The 15870-nt window shown below is 36.5% G+C and overlaps 1 protein-coding gene across 6 annotated transcripts in view; it reads left to right on the top strand.

Annotated features, from left to right (window-relative positions):
* Nucleotides 1–15870, top strand: part of ERBIN (erbb2 interacting protein) — a 114235-nt gene that overhangs the window by 13779 nt on the left and 84586 nt on the right. For all 6 annotated transcript variants that reach the window (XM_083883071.1, XM_083883073.1, XM_083883075.1 and 3 more), the window contains one exon: nt 6208–6319. The gene's annotated coding sequence lies outside the window, so the exon portion shown is untranslated. The remainder of the gene's footprint in view (nt 1–6207; nt 6320–15870) is intronic.

Genomic DNA, 15870 nt, shown 5'->3' with positions numbered 1-15870 from the left:
TGCTTCCGGTGTGGTTCTTTGCATCATCAAGAAGACAAGGTATTGAAAGTGAAGGCAAGGCATTGAGGGTGGAGACAAGGTACTGACGATTAGTGAGTTGTTCAGCAAACTGAGCTAAGTGAAAAAAAAATTCTTCCCTGTGTCTTGCAGGTTTATACTTTTTGGATTGGTTACTGATTGGACTTAGACTGCGGTTATGTCAACCCTAGGTGTGGTAAAAGGCAGGTGTGAGGGAAAAGCAGGGATTGCTCTGGCTTCAGCAGGCTCTAGTTTGAATTTTGCATGATGAGATTGACTTGCCTTTTGAGTTCCAGTTGCTGGTTTGGAATAGTCGTCTACTTATCCACAGTAAATGTAATCATCATCAGTGATCTGATCCTTGATAATATATACACAAAAGTCAGAAGTGCAGTTACAAACTGGGATACTTACCCAGTTACATCTCCTTTTCAGCAGTTTTATAGTCTACCACCTCCCATTTCTCCTACTTTTTCTTGCCATAGGCAGATTGACTTCTAGACTTGAGACAGTAGGCTGGGAATTTAATGTTTCTCTGTAAAATAGTTTTAAATTCCTGCAACAGTGGGAAATAACTGACCATGGAAAGGAGAATAAACAGTGAAGGCCTTTTCTCCTGAAAGCTACATTTCAGAGCACTTGCTTTTGAAACATATATCTCTTTAGTTTGTTGGGATTTCTGGTGGCATCGTGTTTTTCATTATCTAGAGGGATCTCTTGATTGAAATGTGTAGTTCAACAATATTTGAATGTGGCATGCTATTCCTTCAGGTTGGACTTCAAGGCTGGTGTGAGTAGAGAACTGGCAGGTGATAGGCAGTTGGTATGATTAGTAAACAAGTCCATTTGTTGGGTATTATGACAAAATGATGGACTTAGAAATGTCTGTCACTTAGAGTGTGCAATGCCTTTACGGTATTTTACTTTTTCAATTTCAGATGGGCAGACTAGAATCACCTTTATTCGTGGAGAGATTGAAAGTGAAGATAATTTAGGGGGAAGAGGGTGGAAGAATAAAGGACATTAAGCTTCATCATTCTCAAATCTTCCAGGAGGATTGTGGGCTGGGTGTGGAGGTGCTGTGGGGCTGTAGTGAGAGCCATGTGTAGGGGCCTCACTTGACTGTACTGCAGGCATGAAATACAGTAAATTTCTGATCCTTCCCTCCTGTTTCCAGAAGGGCCAAGCCCATATATTAGAGAGGAGGTTGCACTCATGGTCATGAACAGAAACAGCTGGTATTTGTGCTGTTACCCACTTTTTAAGACTCTGATACTGTGCTTATCTCTGCCTCTCTGGAGAGACTGGAGTGCAGTGATCTGTTAAAGCACTAGTGAGTTTAAAATGTATTTATTGTTATCTGAGTTTAAGTTGCTTTCTGCAATCCACTTCTTAGAGTCATCACATGACAAACGTTTAAATTGAGTTGTGAGGACATTTTCCTTCTCCAGGCACACCAGTGTTAGTAGCAATTACTTGTGATAGCTCAGCTGTACATTGCCTGCTTACTGGAATACTGAGGTGTCAAACGGAGAGTTCTCAACACGTCCTTAAGCAGCCAAGCCATTTCTCATGGCAGCAGTTGTCTATTTGTATGCTCTGCTCTGTAATCTGTAAAATAACACCTTATCTTCTGGTTGATTGGTAAGTATTTCATGTAGCATTTCAGGGGGAAGTACTGTTTGCTGTAAGATAATTTAATTTTCCTGGGGTTCAAAGATGGGAAAAAAACCTCAGAATACATTGAGTCCCAAGTTTTCTTGAACATTACATTTGGGAAAATAACTGACTTATTAGGCTTTTTCTTTCAAATTATGTAGTACAAGGATTAAGCTATGCAGGATTTGGAGATACTGAATTCTTCCTGAAGGTAGTTTCTAAATGATGATCTTATGCATACCTGAGAGAACTAGTATAATGATATTAATTTCTCTGGGACTGGAATTTTGAAAACGTGATGCAAAGGTTGTTTCTTTTCCTTCCCTCAACCCCAGATTGAAAATATATTAGGATTTTTTTCTTAAATGCATTCATAGTCTAGTTAGTTATTAAGATACTGAAGTGTCTGTTGACCTTGTAAATGAGCATGGAAAAAGTTGCATTTTTTTTCATGTTTCTTTCATTTGTTATTTCATTTTTAAGAGTCAATCTGTAATAAGAATCTAGAGTGTGGTAAATTGAAATTGACTCTGAACCTGAGGGCAAGTGTAATTTTTTTTGGTACAGTTTTATGTTTGCATTAATCCCTCCCTCTCTAAGTGAATGTGTGACTGAAATATTATCAACTGCATTCTATTGGTTTTAGAGTTACCTTTCTCCTGCATTTTTTCCACTTAAAACACAAAGGGGTGTGGTGTTTTTTTTTTTTTTTTTTTTTTTTTTTTTTTTTTTTTTTTTTTTTTTTTTCCTGTTTTTGATGCAGCATTTTTTGGGATTTTGGGGAAGAATCAGATTTTGTGGGACTGGTGTGTAGTTTCATTGTATCTGGTTTGTGTTAAAATGCTGGGCAGACAAGGTCTCTGAAAGGTAACTATGTATTTTTACATTTATTCTGTTATGTGATTAGAATACAAGCTGAACACTGCTTTTTAGGTGTATGTACCTGTATTTATATCTGTATCTTGAAATAAGTGGGGGAAGGGGGGAAGGATATTTAAAGATCCATTAAAATGACTTGTTCTCTCTCTGCTAAGATCATGTGTTTTCTGGTATCAGTCCTGACGTTCGGATATGAGCTGTGAGTCCTGCATGCTGGAATGTCAGTAGTGAGGCTGAGCTTAGTGAGGCTGCTTCCTTTCTACCCTCCCCTTGAGTCATTGATCTAGAGAAGGACTTAGGATCCTACTAGAATTCAAGTGTTAAGGTTGGGTACAAATCAGTCAGCTACTCAACATCAAGTACTTAAGCTCACAAATTATCTGCAAATTGATGCCCTCTTCTGCCAGCCACCTAGCTTCCAATAACCAGATTATCTTTTAACACTTCCAATGATAGTAGTCAAGTGTGTTTAAGCACTTATTACTGGTTTTTTTTTTTTTAATGAAATCAATATGTATCAAAACAACTTCCTGTAATATAGGCTAACTAATTTTAATGTTGCCTGTAATTATATGCATCTTCTGTTTGTCCAACGTAATGGAAAAAAAATATGCTAAGTATTTACTTGCTTTCAGAAGGCAGTTGAGGAGAGCTTTTTTCCTGGTTCATGCCCAACTGCATTAATGTAGTTGCTAAAGTATTGATTTTGTATGTGCACTGCTAGTAATTATGCTCATATATTCATAAGTTTCTATTTTTCTTATTTGGCGCTTTGGATCCAGCTTAAAAAAATGTAAATAGCATTTTAAAATTTTTTATGGTAGATGAAGAAAAGAGAGGGGAAGAATTCTGTGGTACTAAATAATACTTTTTGTGTTCATTGTAAAAGCAAAATGTTAGAATTTATGCATAGATATAGTGATGCAGTAGAACTGGCTTAATAAATACCTCAACTAATATTTTTTACAATATTAAAACTCTATTAGTAGGATATTTCTAAATTAATTTTGCTGTTTTAAGCAATCTTTTCCATTACTCAGTGCTATCATTAGTTGCTCTTACATTGCTAAGACAGTGGTGTGATGACACTTTTTGGCTCTGGGTGGAAATGAAAGTAGCATCCATTGCAGTGTTCCATCTGGAACCTTTCTCCAGTAAGCTTAGCCAAAGTGATAGATATCCTTGGTTTATAATGTAGTGTTACCAGTCATTTTAGCATAAGCTCCTGGATACATTCTTGCAAACTCTGTAGTACTTGATAGCAGTACTAACCACATCTAATTTTCCACAGTATTTTAACAAAATTTCGTACAGACCCTGATCATTCATGTCATATATTGAACAAATGGAGTAACAGTAGCAGGGGATTAGATGCAGTAAAATGGAAAAAAATTGTTCTGTTTTTGAAGTGTGGTGGTTTTGTTTTTTTTTTTGTTTTTTTTTTTTTTTTTAATGCAGCATGGTTTTCACAAGCGTGATAGCAAAGAAAAATCCAAGCTGATTTTTCTCCTAATTGTCTTTGCAGCCACAAAAGCTCCAACATATTGACTGCAAGGGATGATTTAGGTATTCAGCAGCATAAATCTGTCTAGTTTTGAAAAGTCCTGGTTGTTCATAACTGTTCTGAAATGGGTTTAGAACTCAAATGTAATACAGGTCCTTTTTCATATAGTGACCTGCCCATCAGGGGTTTGAGTTAGATTGGCTTGTTGGTATTATTAGATAGTGTGTTTTAATTAAAAATTACAGGTTTCTGATAATGAAAAAGCCAGAAAAAGACCATAGCCTTAGTTCTGCTTTCTAAGTTACCCTGTTCTGGAGAAAACCAGCATTAGGGAAGAAGTGTCTGAAGTCTTTCTTCTTATGATGTGTAAAATGATTTTCTTACTCCTCCTCAACTGTTACCTTCTGGAGTCTATTTCACCAGCGAGCACTTCTACCATGAATGCCAGGTAGTCACAAACTTGAGTAAGTAATCTGGAAGAGACATCATATTCAACAGTCAGTTCTTTATCTGTAAGATGCCGCTTACATCTTAAATTGAATTCAATCTTCTCTGGAGGATCACAAGACAAGAGAGAGGAAAGTTAGTCAGCTCTCCTTGGTTAAGAGCTAAGAAAGCTATTCCAGGCTTTACATGATAGACCGTCAGTTTCTAACCAGTGTGTGTATGAAGAGAGTTGCTGGCTAGATATAAACTTGAGTTAATGTGATAGTTACGTTAGTATTTTCTGTCATGCAAGAATTTTGGCTGTAGGTGGGAAAGCAGTAGGAAAATTTTAGAAGGAAGGTTCCAGAGCCACCACTTTAAGGGACAGCAGCCCCGGTTTTTTAATTCCTGAGAAAGCCAGGAAAGTAGCAGTGCAGTCAACCATGGCATCCTTCAGAGTTCCTACTTGGGGTGGCCATGGCACCCTGGGGAGCTGATAACAGCAATGTTTTGGAAAAGGCAGCTGAGAACTGTTAAACAGCTGTATTTCTATGGATGCTTCAGGGTCTGTTAAATCTCAGAGTGTTCTGGCAGTGGCAGAAACACTTTATTTTCTTGACAATTCCGTTTCTGGTGTTTGTCTTAGGAACTTTAGGAATCAAGTAACTTCAGGAATCATGAAACTCAGTTTTGTGACTGTATGTTAAGAACGAATCAGGATCTCATCTCCTGAAGAATAGCTTCTTTCAGGAAAGATTCCATTTATCAGCATGGAAACCTAGATTTATTAGACCTTTTTTCCTTTTGTGTGGGATGTATCAGCTGTTTTAAAAACAGATGAGAAACCATTCTTTATTTTGGCACTGTATTTGAATTGACTTCAACAAATGTCACCAGTATGAGGCCATGGGTGTGTTCTACACGCATCTTAGATTTACTCCATCATTCTGGCCTACTAGCCAGGACCACATATTTAAACTTTGTATTCTCAGCCTACAGTGTGTGGCAGTACTCCGCAAAAGCTCACCAGGCAGGGGAAGCTTCTGAGAAATAGATCCAACCACTTGTAAACAACTGTCTCCACTCTTGCCAACAGCTGTGGCTGCAGACCTTCAGTAAGACCTCACTTTAAGTTAAATGAAAAGCAGCTGGCAGGTCCAGCTAAAATAATTGAAGCTTTTTTTTAAAGACTCATCTGCTGCAGTGAGTTTTATTTCCCCATGAGGGCTGTGGGAACACTTGTCTCTGTGTGGGTGGTATAGATTCTCTTTCAGAGAACATGCTTGAGATTCAGTCCTGGTCCTGCACATAACTTTTTGTTGGTTTTGGTTACGTTTTGTTAATTTGATAATTGACTCAATTCATGCAAATAACAGGGAGCTGTTCTGAACTCTAGCTCGCTAGTAGTGTATTTGTTTTAGTTTTGGCTGCCATAGAAGGAGGAGATCATAATCAGTTCTACGTTTTCTGTGTTTTGACACACTGCCTTTTCTGTTTGCATTACGTTCAGATTTGACAAAGAACAAAAATGAATGTTGGTAGAATGGTGGTTGTTGTGGTGAGCTACATATTACTGCTTCTGTGTTGTCTTTGTTTGATTCTGGTGTAGAACAAAGTAAATGTATGGATTTGAAACTGTCTTAGTTTCGTGCAAGGCCGTTTCCACCTATTGTTTTGAAAACACTTCTTAATTCTTAATTCTTCTTAATTCTCTTTCACAGATCCATGTGGATGGTTTAATGAACTGTTGGACGTTCTGGTGAATCTGTGGTCCCAGCTGAGAAACTGATTCAGGCTCCTATGGTGTAAATTGGCAGTGGTGGAGTGATTTGGGTAGGTGACTGTCTGCATATCTTAAAGGAAATAAGGGGAAATAAGTGTTTTGGCACACTTTTTGTTTCAGTTACACTCTTTAAATGTGCTGTTAAAATCTTCTCCCACTCACAGAATGACTAATTTTTAACTGCTGAATTTGTATTACGGTAGCTTGTAGGGATGATGGATGAGAAATGTGAATTGTGTTTGGTTTCTCTCAAGGGGTGCTGTGGATGTTCACTGTGTTGGCACTGTGTGCTGCACTTGGGTCACAGAGCCTGTTTGTGTTTTAGAATTGGTGCAGCTCTGTGTGAGCACTTGCATAGAGGCAACCTGACTTCCATTGCTTCTGCTCGATTTTTCTGCATTGTTTGCTTTGAATTAATAACCCATTTTATGGTAATGTACATAAATTCATTGTACAAAAATTAAAATGAATTTCAAACAAATATTTCTGCTCTGGATAAGCTAAATTAGATGCTATTATTCTACATAGAGAAAGGTTAGAGTGATTTGGGTTGGTTTTATTTTTTGGGGGAAAGAGTCAGCTTTTTTTTTTTTTTTTTTGGTTGCATGCATATACTGTTGTGGTTCTGTATATTTGTTATATTGTTAGTGATATGTTTAGGGTGAGCTAAGACTGAAGGGAAGTTCTTTTAAACTTATTTTCCATTGCACTATTTAATAGCAAATGCACATAGATGCTCAGAAATGGGTCACAGAGGAATAGGGAAAAATAACTAGAATGATATGGCTTTTTTTTTTATAATTTTTGTCCCTTACTGAAGTACCATAAAAATCTTTGGTAGACTACACTATATACTGGAATTAGGATAATATACTGTCTTAGTCCTAAAAAGGACTGTTGAGCAAATACTTTTTTTGTTATTCTGCTCTCACCATCTTTTGGTCCGATTCAAGAATGTAGTTAGAATGTACCCACAAATATGTGTAACGAGCCACAGAAAATGTTTGACTTTTGAGATGGGAAATATTTTAATGGCAAAAATAATGTTTTAAATGCTTAATAATTGCAGAAATTATGTGCTTGGAAATAAAGAAATCATGATATTTAAATGAGGAAAAATTATGAACAGATAGTACCAAGTGCAAGGAACCTTTTCTTGAAAATGAGTTCATGGGGAAAGAGTGGGTTTTAATGGAAAAAGTTAGATTTTGAGGAGCACATTCTTTTTTTTTGTGAGGAAAATATTAAATATGTGTGTATCTATATATATTAAAAGTACTTGATATTCTGTGTGAGGGCTTCACAGTTATTGTTTCTATAGATCCTTGTTTACAGAATTTTAAAAAATGACATTTTTCTCTGTTAAACTTTAGATATTTCTTTCATAGCTCTCTGACTAGAGAGTGGTATTGTGGAAAAATTGTCACGAAAGAGAAACTGTTATCATTTGGATAGGCTGAGACTGCTAATAAGCTGCTACTGTTTTACTTATGCCAAGCTAACCAAAAAGTGGAGAGTAAAGGTGGCAGTGCACAGTTTGGATTTAGTGGAGGTTCTTTCTTTTTTTATTCTACTAATATTGTTCAAGAACATTGAATATGTGTAAGATAATAGGCAAAGCCATGTATTTTAATGTTGCTAATAATATTATGTTAAATTAGAACATTGTTTTATAATCATAGTTTCATTGTGAATCTACTTGCTTTTACTTGGAAACACCCAGTATTACTGGCACAATTGAAGTGGTATGTTTAAATCTGGAGTTTGTTTCTTACTTTGCAATAGTTTGCTCTTAAGTCTTGGCCCTTTTTCACTCCTAACAGTTGATTAATTAGAAGCCTTGATTAATGAGTCTAAAAAGGACAGGATTTTTAAGCAAATGCTTTTTGATAAGCTTGTGGCTGCACTCATATCTTTAATAGCTGAATTGTAAAGCATTTTGTTATTAAATACTTACTAGACAAAAAACCAAACTAAGTGTTCCTCATGTTTTTGGCCATCTTGGGTAGAGGCTTTTTAATGCCAATTTAATGCATCTTCTCCAGCTTCTCAAAAGTTTTGTAATGAGTAGGTTTCTGGGAAAGTCGCTGTAATTTGTCGAGCTGCTAAATTCACAATGAGCACGATGTTAAATGCTTAGGTCCAATGTGAAGGTAATGTATCAACATGTATTTACAGGTACTGAAATGATGACATGGAAATAGACACCATAAACAAGTTTTTACTTGTGAATAGCCAAAGTACAGGAAAGAAACATGAGACTGAAAGTTGTCAGAATTCTTTTTCTTTTTAATCTTTTTGTAATCCATACACTGCGTGATAGGTGAATTTGACAGGACTCTGAAATCTTCACTCTAACGGAGTATAGCAGCTTCTTTTGCAATGTATTTGGAGTGTATTTGGTCATCTAACAATGCTTTATTTAAGGATGCAATTTTGAAGCTGTGTAATTATAGTTAATTAAGAAAATTCCTATTTCGTTGTCTTGCTATCAAGACTTCCACCTGAATAAAGAGAACTACATTGATTAAAAAGGATCCCCTGTATCCCATCCCTTCAGCATTCTTGTGACTTCTTTATTTTGGACATGTTCCAGAATTCTTACATAAGCTCTGGTTTGCATATTTAATCTGTGAGCCCTCTTGATTTGCTGATTCATTTCTCCTTGTAGCAATAAATGCTGCCCCAAATCTCCCCCTTCCTTGTTATATTTGACGAGTTCTAGCATGAAGTGCCTGCTCAAACATATCTCAGGTGTTTCAGCTGTGAAGGTTAAGCTAGTCAACATGAGATGTATTTTATCTTGGCAATGCACTTGGGGAACTCATTGTTCTGTAAGCTTGGTGTTCCCTGTAGTGCAGGAGGGGTTATGGACAAGCTGTCTGAATAACTGAAATGATTCTCAGACACACAGGCACTTCTCTTAACATATTCTACACTGCTTTGTTGAATGTGTTTTTGGTTTAAGGACACACGAGGAATGATAATTTGTCCTTTAAAAATGTGTGCACTTCTAGGAGAGTCTGAACAAGATTAGGTTATCACAGGGTTGACTTGTGTGATAAACTGGCTGGCTGTCACATGGCCAGAATTGGGTATTGTGAGGAAAACATCCTGTCTCCATAAAGACAACTCCATTTAATTCCATGCAAAGGCTGGGTGTTGGGGTGCTCATGCTTGCATTACATAAGCAGTCCTTGGCTCTTGTTTGTCAATTTAGCTAAGTAACTAACAAATAAAAAACTTCTTAGTGTCATAAATGTGTGGTGGTGTCAGAGGGGAATGTGCAGAGCATTCTTCTGAAGTATTTAAACAGCATGGCACAGTCTAGCTTCCTCTTCCCTCTCTCCTTTTCCATCTGCATTGTTCCATGGAGATAGAATCAAGTGTGAGCTAAGGTAGGCAGGTAAACTTGTTTTCGTCAGTTGTCTTTGAATGCCAGTGCCTATTTCTTCAGTTAAGATATTGCTTCTGTGTCATTCACAGAGCTCTCTGACATTTCCTCCTTTCCTTTTGTTTCTTGCTTCCCTCCCTAACCCCAGGATATTTTTTTCTTAATGATCCAGTTGTATACATTATAATATGAAAGTGTATTTTCCTCCTAGTGGGAAGAAATGATGGTGAGACAGAAATGCCTGATAGAATGATTTACTTTCAGTGATGTCATAAGCAGCTGTGGGTAGTTGTAATGGATGTGCTAGTTTGTTTTTATGCCAAAATACTTTTTTCTTTACGTGAGGAATTGTACGAGTTTACAAATTTAATTGCATAAGCTTATATAAAAAGTACAATTTTCCTCCTGTATTATTGCTGTGTCAGGGGGATCATACAACAATGATGTGGGGAGCTGTACAGATTGATATCTTATAGAATTCCACATCAGAATAAGAAATACGGGATTTCAGTAAATAGGACCAGGTAAATTTGAAGCTATCCAGTCTGCCTCAAGTTCAGTCCAAAGAAGCCTTGTACACAGAAAGCAAAAAGAATGAGTTGCTTTGATTTGTAGGGAAGGAGTAGCATGGGAAGTGCAGTGTGTTTTGGAATGCTGTATTGCCATGATGATATTATACCACAGATTACATATCTGTGAAGACTTTTAGCTGTCCAAGACAGACTGGCATTTCTGTATAAATGGACAAAAGGCATAAAAGGCATAAAAGGCATAGTGTTCCTGCTGGTCCAAGTGGTCTTCTGACACTTCTGTTAATTAACAAATGAGGACAAAGATGATAAGAGTGAGCTAGGTGACTGGGTAAGTGGTATAAAAGGAGTGGGTTTTCCTGTTACAAAGCAGCAGCTTGATTTTAGGGTGAAAAGTAATGACATATCTTCCAAAAAAAACCAAAAAAAAGACTTGAAGTGAACATTAGTTACAGAGAAGAGGCAACTAAATATCTATTGTAACATGTGCAGAAAGAAAAATACCCAACTTCTTTCTAATACAAGTGCAAGACACTGGAAATATTACTCATGAAGGACTGATGAATAATTCTGAGAATGTTTATAAAGAAATAAGTGTTGGGAACTGTTTGAAGGAGAAAAGAAAACGATTATGGTTGATCTGCATAGTGTCACTGACCTTTGGTAGAAAAAGGGGTGTGTTTGGTGGTTAAAATAGCTGCTTGCAATTTCGAAAGGGCAAAGTGAAGAAAAAGGACGATTCTATTTTAATGAGAACTGAAAAAAAAACAAAAAACCACCCACCAAAAAACCCCCACATATCAATTGGTTTTCTCTGTGGCCACAGCAGAAATAGCTTGCTGTGGAGTATCAAATTGCAGTCACATACAGGATGACTAACTCACTAAGTACAGGAAACTTAATTTTTATGTGCAGGTGGTCTTGTACTACTAGTACGAAAATGCTCATTTAAAAAGATGATGGATGCAGTATTTTTAGAAGTAATTATAAAAGGATTTGGAGTCACACCTATTATTGAAAGGAGCCAAATAACCACTAGTGTATTTAAAACCTCCTTGTTTTTGATAAAGTATAAATGACTGTGAATTGACTTTGATTGTACGTAATAAATATGAAGTTTAATCAGCAGCATTTATTTGTTCCTTTTTATAAAGATCACTTGGATGCCATTCAGTGAAATCATCTGTATAGAAATTCCTTTTTCTACTCAGTTTTAAAGGGAAATCAGTTAAAGGATGTTTTAGTAGATGCTTAGAAAACACTGAATCTAAAACAGGCTAATATGGTAGTGAGAAGGGCGCATGTGTTAATTAAATGAAGGGGAAAAAGCTGTAGCAATCAATTGTGGGATAGAAGCTGAAGACTTCAGAAAGTCAGCGATGAAGGGGGTCTGCCTAAGGTATCTAGGATGCTAATGTTAGGCCCACTGAAGTGGGTGAGAATGAGATAAAATATACCAAAATATATTTTATAAATTTACAGATATGTTTAATTTACTTGGCAAAATAGGAGACTTTTGTAATTGAGAAAGTTGAGAAGAACTTGATGACCAAACTGGTTCCTTGGTAGGCTTATTCAGCAAATGGTTCACATTTTAAATTTTTTTGATCAGTCAGAGAATTGTTTGATTGTAATCCTGTAATTAATTAGATTCATTCTGGCCTTATGGTAGAGAATTAATATTTTCCCCAGAATAGCATATAAAACAATATTTTGCTCTTGTGCTGCCTTTCTTTACCCCTTGAACTAATTACCTAAGTGAGAAGAGAGCTCTGCTTGTCTTTTGCATTTAACTGCTGCTGCTTGAGGATATAAAACTGCTTGATTTGACTCTTGGCTAGATGGAGAAACCTCTCTGATAATTGTCTTGCTAATACCAAGCCATGTAAGGGTGATTTCCAGAAGTGAGCAAAGCATGTGATAAAAACATTGTTGGTAGTTGGGTTTATGTTCTGGTTCTATATGCATTGAATTTAGGTAGACAATCCCCAGTTGCACTTATCATCTGGAAAATTTGTGTGAGATGGAAGCATGTCAGGGATACCAGTATTAGAAAGGCAGGGGAAGCAGCTTGGGGTACGAAAAAAGCATGTTGAAACAGAAGAAACAGCAGAAGAGTGGAAAGGAATGGGCTGGCCAACAGCAGAAGAAATCACAATGGAAAGATAAGGAACCAAGCGAGGTGACTCTTCAGGGGCTCTCACCATTACTAGGGACTTTCTCACCGGAAGGATCACCTGTACTAAGTCTCTGAGAAGTCTGGGACTGATAGGAGATTTTAGCAACCCAACTCAGCTTTTCTTTTCCCTGTTTATATTTTGATATTTCCCTTTGCCTTGTTTTCCTTTTTATGCTCATACCTCTGAAAAAGTCAAAATTTGGCTTAGGGTCAAGGCTCCTCATTTTCAAGTGTGTGAATTTAGTTTTCTTCACATGCATTTAGAGCAAACAGTAACCATAGGAGATAAAGATTTGGTATCTGTATGGTATGATTACCCAGGCATTTTTATATCTAGCAAGATTTAAGTTTAAGGCTCATTAGTCTTAAACTAGTGAGTGGGTGTTAGATAAATTGGTTAAGCTGTCTCTCAGTATTTGGTATTTCAGATTTAGATGCTGCCCTGCCAGTCTAATCAAAGCTGTTGAAAATATTTGTTTCCTTTCAAATGAGGTGCTAATAACCCTGCTGCTATCTAACTGCTAATGCTCATCCTAGTCTCTGCTTTTGTGTCATACTGTTAGCATTTATTCTGAGACCAGTCTCTTACTATTGTGAACACTAGAAAATATTAACTTCATGTGCATTATTTTTTGGATTTCTGTAATTTTATGGGAAAACTGAACTATGTGCATTGTCATAGAGCACCTACTTTAAAACTGTTGAGTGACTTTGTCCATCATTTTAAGTCTGTCTAGGTTGTAATCCCTTAATGGTATTAAAATGAAAGCTGGTATCTAGAATGAATTAAGTCCATTAATCTCACTACTGATCTTTAGTACTGAGGTTTTTGCCATAGTAGAAGATATTCTAGTGTGTTCAAACTGTTGACAGAGCTGACTGGGATGTTAGGAATCAACCTGTTGGAAAGGATTGATTTTGTTCTGTTTTTTAGTTATTGCGTCTTATTGCTAGACAGAATATTGCATAGAGGTGTCTCCTAACGCAATTTTTCTCCTAGAAATTAGAATGCAGTAATCTGCACATGAACAAGTGAGTTGCTTTATTGCTGGGAAAGCTTTAAATACAGACTTAATTGATTTGCCCAGATCTTGTACTAGCTTGTTGGAGAAGATCTGGAAGACCCAGAAGAAAATTAATTTTAGATTAAAAAGATGTTAGGTTGTTTTTAAAGCTCATATGTGATTGTTTTTGTCTTGACTCAGAACTGAGTATGGAGCAGTATCTAGAAGCCAGAAACCCCTAAAAACCTCCATTGTTTGGTTATCAGATCTAACAGTGAATGCATTTCACTTACTACTGGAAGACCTTCTGAACTGTAATGGGCAACTACAGTAAAAAGTATTTTGGAAGATGTATGGATATAATCTTCAAGTGCATTTTAGGACATGCATTTGTACTCCAGTCAGTATATGAAGGACATATTCCTCCAGGCAGTTGTTTTTTTTTACAAGACAACCATGCAAACAATGAGAAATTGGGAATGAGGAGAAACCTACTGATTTGCAGACTACACACCAACAGCCATTTCTGTGTGTGATACTGTGTTGGTTAAAATGAAGTTTAGTTTAAAAAGGGTAAGAAGTGAGACAAAACAACCCTCACTGCAATCTCATTGGAGGGAATATAACAAACTCATATCCTGCTCCTTTCCACAGACTGCTATCCATATGTGATTTTTAAGTAAAAATTGTGGGTTTGGTTTTTTTCAGATTGAGAAGCTATGTCTGCATTGGTTACTTCAAGTTCAATCAGCAGAGGGATTTTTTTTTAGACAGGAACAACTAGGACTGTTTTCCAATCAGTTAAATTCAGCATATTAATTTCCTTAAATTATCTTATGAGCTGGAGATTAATTACCTTGCTGCTCTGCAATTTCAAATAACAGAATTTTTTTATTACCTTAATGAGCTGTTTGCCTTGTATTTCAGGTCACTTATGGGCCTGGATTGTTTTGTGTGTTAGAGGGGGATTGTTATCCTGTTACATAGCAAAAATCCAGGGGGATTCTATAGCATCATTTCATCTGTGAAGCAAATCACCTCTAACAGTATTTGCAGACTATAAATTAGCAGCACAGGGGTTGGGTAGCTTTAAATTACTTGATAAAAAGTGACAATTGTGCTCCATCATTGGTTCTCGGGCAGGTAGTGAGATCTGACAGCAAGCCAAGGCTTAGTGTTTAGAAATTGGCTCAAACCAGAGATTAGGCAGTAGCATTAGTCTTTTCCAGAGTAATGTGATAATGTCACAGCTACAGATCATACCCCGGTGACAGATGGCGCATGCCTGTGTCAAGTGTAGGAGGGTAAAAATACTTATTGGTTTGATGTTTTATATGTTTAGTCACAGTCAGTATCTATTGTAGTTAGTTAAAAATTTAATATCAATTCAGACAGGAAGCACCAGCTTCCAGGAAGACACCTGTTCAATTGTCCAGAGCTTACAAAAAGAAGTTGTGATACTGGACATTTGCCTTCAGGGTATATCCCTACTTGAGATCAGTGTGTTTTTAAAAATTCGTGTATCTGATTCTAGTTGCTGCTCAACTATATAATTTCTGTTTTCAATATAGAAATGTATTATTCCTCACGGTGTTTTTTGTTATGTAGACAACACTAAATTTCAAGGTGATGTGTGCAATAATTGACAGTTGAAGCTGTAACAAGTATCTGATAGTTCCTTTTTTATCTAAACCCACTCAGACAAGCAATAACAACACAAATATTTTTGTCTCACTTGGCATGTTAAGAGCACAGCTGAAGTTAATTTCCTTCATGGCTATGAATATTTAGCAATTTTGCAAGCATGTTGTCAGATTGCTGATTATATTTGTAATCAAACTGGCCAGTGATGTCTCCTAATTCAATTTTGTAAAGCAGTGGGGAACAAAAATGCAGAAGGAAGTAAAAGGTTCATCATAGCAATTTTTAATTGGAAAGCTATGCCTCTACACATGTGGGGGGGAAATGACATCTAAAAATAGCTGTAAGTGTCGCTTGACAAGCACTGCTCACCTCTGCCCTGAAAGGAAAGAGAACTCAGGAATTTACATACCCTAACAATGACTTGGCTGGTAGTGTGAGATCTATAATTAAGTATACAATTATAGCAACTGTTTGCTGTTAGTTTCTTCTTTTTTTGAGAGTATTTAAATAGGAAATCTCCATTATGCTATAAAATTATGTTTTTGAACTATGTGAAATGTAAAAGGATTCATCCAATTCCTAATACCAATTTCATAACATATTAAGGCAATGTAGGTCTTATTAGTTCTAAGAATTCAGTATTTGATGCATAATTTGATAATTTCAAGTATAAAACCTCAGCCATTTAACAGTTCAAACTGTGTTGCAGTATCTCCTGGACCAATCAGTGGCCATAAAAGGCCACAGAAACAAGATGAATTCAAACATTCTCAGAATTGGTAAAATTTGTAGTCTGAATTCTGCCATGACTGTCTGTATTTTGATAGTTTGAAGAAACTCTAGGGTTTGA

The sequence above is a fragment of the Zosterops lateralis genome, assembly GCF_965231275.1.
Source record: "Zosterops lateralis genome assembly, chromosome: Z".
In the NCBI taxonomy this organism is placed as follows: Eukaryota; Metazoa; Chordata; class Aves; order Passeriformes; family Zosteropidae; genus Zosterops; species Zosterops lateralis.
The sequence above is the reverse complement of the archived record's forward strand: the minus strand, read 5'-3'. Positions and strand labels throughout refer to the sequence as shown.